General features: G+C 33.8%; 1 long non-coding RNA gene across 5 annotated transcripts; it reads left to right on the top strand.

Moving 5' to 3' along the window:
• Positions 1-1,716: 1,716 nt before the first annotated feature.
• Positions 1,717-6,418, top strand: LOC149185609 (uncharacterized). Of its 5 annotated transcripts, none has more exons than XR_016256057.1 (3): positions 1,717-1,877; positions 1,973-2,266; positions 6,395-6,418. It is a non-coding gene; the product is annotated as an uncharacterized LOC149185609 (long non-coding RNA). The 5 variants fall into 5 exon arrangements; XR_016256056.1 differs by lacking the exon at positions 6,395-6,418 and adding an exon at positions 2,414-2,594; XR_016256060.1 differs by lacking the exon at positions 6,395-6,418 and adding an exon at positions 2,414-2,594 and having other exon boundaries at positions 1,763-1,877; positions 1,976-2,266.
• The last annotated feature ends 1,159 nt before the right edge of the window (positions 6,419-7,577 follow it).

The raw sequence follows: 7,577 nt of genomic DNA, 5'->3' as shown, positions 1-7,577 counted from the left end.
TGGAAGATTTTAGGGGTTAATATTGGTACTTGGCCTAATTTTCCATTTTTTCTAAAAGTGATTGGCCCAAAGTTTAGAATATAAATTATTTTACTTTAAATATCACCAAAATTTTATATCTAATAATATACAAGAATTATAAATCTAAATATTTTTATGAAAGTATGATCAAACATTTTACATTTTCATTTTAGGGGCTATAATATTCACCAAAATATCTAAATTTTAAGTTAAACTCCACTCCTTAAAATTTTCCCTATACTATTCTCCAATTACTTTTCCTATAACTACTACATCTATTTCTTAGATGTCAATACTTTCTTAGGATGTTGCACACTTGGACAATGAAAATCCTTGATCACAATATTTAAAACCCTAATAACAACTCAAGTGAAACACCTATTTACTTACTACCTCCCAAAAGGAGCCCCTCTTCTTGAAAGTATCTTTCCTTTCCAAGGTTCTATCTTCCGAAAGCATTCTGGAGAAGCAATTTTGGTGTTTTTTGTCACACTAGGATATGATGATGATGATGAAAATATAGATGAAGCTATCTTAGGAATAATGGAAAATATTCTTGGCTAATTAAATTTACACTATGAGAAACATAACTATGATTCTTACATACATGTTAGGTATTTATTTTGTATATACATACAGAGAGTCTTGGATTTATCTTGAGCAAGTCATAATTATCTTTAATCATGGAAGTCATGTTCATTGAATATTTCATTTAGAAAGAAGAAATTACAATAAACCCCAAGACCAACTCTTAATAGTGATAATTCTATCAAAACACTAGAAAAACCATGAAGAGAGTCTGCTTGATTTATAGGGCTCTAAGCACATGTAAATCAGACATAATTTAATCCATTGCTTTTTATTTAGCCTAATAACTTTATGATTTGGAGCTTCTCAAGATCCATAAAAATACAAAGTCAATCAAATTTAGTCATAAAAACCACCAAATATATTATTAGTACTGAAAATATTATACATTCACTTTAGCTCTAAACACATGCAAAGATTCTTCTTAGCACTTTATCTCTTAGCACATGCCAAGATTCTTATTAAAGTTGATACTGGAATAAAATCATGTAGATGCTAGAGTAAAATCCTAATGCAAAAGTCTACTTATAACAAAAAAAAATTGTGTTACCTTATCCATAAATTTATTAAAAATCGTAAGTATTCTTCGCTTTTGGGATGGAGAGAGAAAAGAGAGTGACGATTCTAAGAAATGACATCTTTTTGCACTTTCTTTTCCATACAATATAATATATCTTTTTGACATAGAACCAAGTACCAAAGATTCTGGCTAAAAACGAATAACTGGTCTCTCCAATTGCGCGAAAGATTTTGGCTAAAAAAGAATAACTAGTATGCCCCATTGCACGAATAAATTGGGGTAGTATCATCTGTGAATAGGGCAAAGAATTTAACTCGTCTGCCCAATTGCGCGAATAATTTCATACATCTGTAAATAGGGCGTCCACCATATGGATGCTCGATCTATGTCATCCTCGTGACGCTGGACTTCGCATGATTGATCATGTCATTCTCGTGATAAGACTTTCTCAACATTAGTGGGAATGGGAATTTTTCTTGAGCATCAAACAGTCTTGTAAATTTAATACATGAAAAATCAAATGGTCCTAACATGCACTCAAAACGTCAAAATTTGACCCTGGTTGCCAGTCTAGCTGTTTGCAAACTTGACCCTGGGAGTGTAGATGGTTTTCAAATCCGAGTTTGGAGTTCGACTCCTTCTATATAAGGCAGGCTATACCATTGTATTTCTCACCTCTTGCTTACAGACTTTGGCCTCCAGTTGTAGATCTGGTTGTATATTTGGTGACTTTGGCCTCCCGTTGTAGGTCTGTTTGTATATTTGGGGTAACATAGGTATTGTTTTATATTTTCTATTAGGTCAGATATCATATTGAGTTGAACTGAAGGCGTTTTCTTGCAGTAGTATCTGGTGAAACTCAGCGGCAATAATATGAACTTCGGCGGCAACAACAACATGGTCGACCGCAGGTGCAATAGCGGCGACAAGAACGTCATCGGCCCCAACACCCAGATCGACGGCAATCCCATCCTTGGCGACAACAGCGGCAACACCACCAACAGCGGTAACGAAATCAACAGCGGCAACAACAACATGGTGAACAGCAACAACGCCTGCGACGCCTGCAGCGACAACGAAGTCAACATCGGTAAAGGAACCTTAAGTAACCTTAAGTAGACCAACTTATAGCACCAGGTAATCGCAACTTCAGTAGACGAACTGCACTCACATATATTTCCATTTCTGTTCATAGCACAATAACGTCATGAATTTCTATTCTTTTGCTTAATTACATTGTTAATTTCTATTCTTTTGCTTAATTACATTGTTATTGCATGGCAGGTATGGGAAATAATAAATGCAGTCGAAGATTATCTGTTTATCTAAGACTGACTATGTGTTGATATAAAGTTAGTTTAAAGTCAAATAGTCTACTTATAAGGCATTGTCATATCTGGATGTTGCTATATTGTAATTTTAATTTATGTATTAGTAAACTACCTACCTGGTTACTTTGTTTTAATGTTTTAGAAACCTCTCAATTTAATGTTTTTGTTGCCATATTTCATAATAAGGTAACTGAATAACAAAATAAATAAACAAATTAATTTAATCCCTGAATAGGCATGGCCATGGATGGTTACATTAGTGTCGTCTCATTAGCATATGCAATGGTTATGTTATTATGTTCTCATTAACATATGCAAGATAGATGTGTATGACATTCACATTCTACTTAGATGGTAGTATATTGTAATTTGAAAAGATGTGTATTTGTGTACTTGCACAAGTTGATTTTAGAATAAAAGTCTCCCACATATTCGTCTTGGTCATTTATTTTCTTGGAAATTGGTTTTTATTTATTAATATTTTATTGTTAGAAAAAAAACTATTACCATTGATTGTATTGATAATTATAAAATTGTTTTTTTTTTTTTAATTTTAATATTATTTATTCATATTTATACTTAAAATATATTGGAAAAAATAAATATATTATATATTTCCCTACATCTAATTCACTATACAGCTAAGGTAATTGCTCCATGGTTTGGGATTGTCCAAATTTCTCACATTAAACATGATTTTTTCAATCTAATCATTAATAAATACATTTTTTTTATTAATCTAATCATTAATAAAGACATTTTTTTTTGCTATTTTATTCTTTTTAACACCAATGTGAACTATTCCATGTTATTAGCCATGTAACATGAAGGAATATTCTTCAATAGTGGAATTATATCTAACATTGAACATGACAAAATTACTAATTAATATTCTAATATTTTTTAATGAATATTTATTGTACTCTTACACTTAGCAACAAAAGTATTTTTACTTTCTACCATCTTAATGTGGAGGCTTTCTTAGTTATCAAGTTGAAGTCATTAATTAATGACGAACATTTCAAATATGTTCTCATCTTTTATGTGGAAGAAAAAAATTTGTTTCTTAATGGTGTCATGGTCTTTAACCAATTCTTTAAGTATTCACACCTTATATTTTGAACATCTTTTGCTTTCATGCAATCTTATATCTAATTGAAAGTAAGATTTTGGTATTTCAATTAGAGTCAAGATTCTAACTCTTTTGTAAACAATTTGACATATTTATTGTTGAAACATTCTTATTTCTTTACTTTAGAATATTCTATATTCAATAATAATCATGCATCCTAACACAATTCACTTATCAACAATATGCCAACTATCAAAAAGTATAATCATATATATATTTATAGATATAATTGGTGTTATCTAATATGTTTGGGAAGAATGGGTGGTATTTCCCACGTCTAGGTTTAATTCATAGAAGTGACATGATGGTGACAAGCATTGTTGTAATAGTTAGGTGCCTATGAACATTGTTGTATTCATTCTCAATATTTTAGAGAGAGAGGATGAATTCCCTTCTCTCTGTGTGTGTGTGTGTGTATATATATATATATATATATATATATATATATATATATATATATATATATATATATATATATATATATATATAGAGTAACCATAGTTTCCCTTACAGCTAAGATCAATTCTTTAGCATCTTGATTCTTACATGTTCTCTTAGGTGCATCTTCTTGGTCGAATGGATCTTGTATAGCCACAAATTTAGTTGTCAAGGTTTATTGATTCATTATATTCTCAAACTTAGTTAATTTTGCTCCAAACATTTACTTTCCTTTGTTGTTCATCCACAAAATGACTAAGTATATCTCTAATATATTCAAGCATTCTAACAACTCTAAATGCTTTCATGTTTAGGGTTTAGGGTTTTCACTATTTGGTGACTTGTACATGTTATCACTCAGAGGTTCTCCCTAAAAGTTATCAAAAGAAGGAATAATCCAAGGTAACCACAAACCAATCTTCAGACTCAAGTTCTAGCCAACCTAAGTCGAGAGAGTGCGCTCTCTTTATAATTTAACTTTGTTTGGGTGAGGATTTCACACTAGTTCTTAGTGTTCATAAGGTTTTGATTTTGGTTGGGTGGTGGAATTATAGGAACAGATGGATAGAGTTAGCTTCTTCAAACCATTGGGCTATGGAGTCAATAAAGGGATAGCATAATTGGATTATATCATTAAAGGAAAGCCAAATCTTCAAGGGCTAATGGATGGAATGATTCTAACCAAGGTTAAGGGCACTTAAGAATCCTTGGACCGGGATCAAAATGAGGAATAGAGGGTGATCATCAACAAAGGGTAATTAAGAATCCTTTGCTACATAGACCAAAAAGGAAAACTACAGAGCTACGGAGCATCTACGAATTCCCTAGCTAAGATATTTTAGCAAAAAACATTAAGAATGTAAATAGATAGAGTGCATTTTGGCCAGTTCTAAAATATCATTCCTAGTTTAACGTTAAGATTTTATAGAACACATATGAGTATTAAGAAACATAAGGAAAAACAATAATACACATGAGAGAATACTTATTTGATTTTCGCTTTACACAAGAATCCTGAAAAATATTTGAGCTTTATTTCATGATCCAGCGGGCCAATCAAGTTTTTTGATATAATAAGACTTTGATTTGAGAGAAAAATTTGTAGAAATGTCTTTGAATCCACCCTAAATACTTGGAAATATGAAGTATTTATACAAAAAATATTACAAAATATCTTATAACAATATGAGATTTAATCTAAGGAATCAAAATATCTTCAAGCATGAAGGTAGGGACAGATGGAAAATTACATCATGATGTCCCTGTTATTGTGGTAGTGCTAGTTGTTGCAGTTGAATTTGAGCCCTTTAAGTTGGCTAATATTTGTATGCTGGAATCATCTTTATGTTTAATCATTCACTGATATTCTTTATCCTGCTACTCTTTGACCCTGCTGATTTGTCTTTCACCTGACTCATCTGCCTGTCTTTAGATTTACTGTGGTAACTTATAGTAAATCTGTCATTTTTTCCCACCATTCATCCTCGGGTAACTTTCTCTTTATCATTCTCCTATATATTTCGTTTGCTTTTGTGTACTTAGCAAATTTGGGCTTGGTGACAAACCAATGTTTCACCTCATGCTCTAAAAAGAACAAGTTTTTAAAAGTGTTATATAGTACTTTCCCTGTAGGCAAAGCTTTGATACCCGAAGTACTAGCCTTTTCCTTAGCCAAATTCCTTAGTTTGTCTGTGTACTCCAATTGGGTCATGAGTTTATCATGAATGACCATAGGACTCGAAAGGCCTTTGTCCCTCAAAATTTCAAATTTAGCCATAAACCTCTCAATGGCCACCTGCATTTTATGGCATTTTTCTTCTAAGTTAACCATGAGGTTTCTTTTGGAAATGACCTTTTTGACTTCTAGCATGGCTTCAGTCCTATCCTCTATACCAAGCTAATTTAGCTCATATCCGTTCTTGATGTTCAGGAAGTGGATGAGTCGATTGGCATCCTTCAGCATTTCACCCAATTCTTTCGTTACCTTTTGGATAGCTCCACTAGCTACCTTTACCAGTTATGTTTGCTCAAATATAACTTGAATTGATGGCCAGATTTCATTGAAAGAGTCAATTATATTGGCCCAGAGAATCTCTTTGGTATGTCCTAGTGGCTTTTGTAGTGTTAAGTCTTTCTCTAGGACCTTGATCTTCTCACCCACCGTTAAGGCTTTCTGTGTTTCTTCTCTCTGCTAAATTTGGGCAAGCTTACATTCAGTTTCTAAGCTTGCCACTTTCTCATTTAGCCTTTTGAGCTCTGTTGCCTTGATGGACATTTCCTCCATGGCTTTTACTAACTCTAATTTTTTTTCTGTAGATGAACCTGCTATTGTAGACTCAATTATGACTTGTAGTGTTGTGGCAGGTGGAGCTCTTGGTGCCAAAGATGCTGCCAATGTAGAAGGAACTGCAGTTGTTACTATGGGAATGGCAGTTGTGGAAGTTGTTGCTAGGTCACTTTGCTTGGACTAAATTAAAATGTCCAACTCTTTCTCTGTTTCTTTCAATTGGTCATTTAGCTTTCGGACCAAGTCCATAAACTCCTCTTGTCCTTTTTATGTTTCTAGAACTTTTGTTGTTTGTGGGTGATGTAATGGTGGAAAATTGAGTTGCTTCTTCAAAGCAGCTATGTCATCATTCTTCTTCGTTATCAATTTTTTAGTGGCCTTTACATCTTTGGATCATGTCGCAACTCAATGATTAAGCCCTCTAAGGACTTGATTCTAGTATCTTTGGCCTGTGAAGAGGCCTTCTCCAATTGGAACTGAGCTGATATGTTATTCAGGGAATTCTGCAATTGGTGGGATACGATAGCTTTCCCTGTCAAGCTGGAGTAAATCATCTCCCCTGTCTGCTTATGCAGCTTAATCTGGTCAATAGGATGAGTGTCATTTTCCAGTACTTCAAAGTCTATCTTTTTGAAGTCTGTTGTTGTTCTTGGTTGCTAAGTAGTGCGCTTTATGAATGTCATTTTCATTTTTCCTTCTTTCACATCATAGGCTAACATAAGCCTTGTCTGATTGGTTGGTGCCATCTTTAAGTACTGTGCATAGGTTTGGGATTTCAGCCTCTCATTTCTATCTTTTATATCCTTGTAACTTTCTCTAATGTCTTGGTCTCTGTCAGTTGGCATCCTGAATGAGGACACTTCAAAACTCTACTGCCTTTCCAACATCTGAGTGTGCGATGTGGAAGTTTCTAGTCTGCCCCTAAAGGGAGTGGCATGTCTGCTTCCTTCTCTTTCTGTGTTGGTGGCCCCAACTATTTCTTCTGTGAATTCGTGTTCAGAGACAGGATTTATCCTTTGCCTTTTAATGAGGCTCGTCTCTTCATATGCGTGTGAGGTTGCTCTGCCTGAAGTTGCGGCCTCTTCCCTATTTCTTTTGATGTTTTTCTCCTCATTTAGAGGATTTTTCAGGGCTGGGGGAGTACTCATGATGGGCTCTGGTACACCTATTTGAGTTAGCTCCTCTAATAGGTTTGGTTGTTCTGACTCTTCTTGCACCTGGGATTCTTCTTCTACATGTGATTCACTTTGTTCCTAAGAT

The sequence above is a fragment of the Pinus tabuliformis genome, chromosome 3_1 (genome assembly GCF_031772625.1).
Source record: "Pinus tabuliformis cultivar Carrire ecotype Pingquan chromosome 3_1, CPIR1, whole genome shotgun sequence".
Lineage (NCBI taxonomy): Eukaryota > Viridiplantae > Streptophyta > Pinopsida > Pinales > Pinaceae > Pinus > Pinus tabuliformis.
The sequence above is the reverse complement of the archived record's forward strand: the minus strand, read 5'-3'. Positions and strand labels throughout refer to the sequence as shown.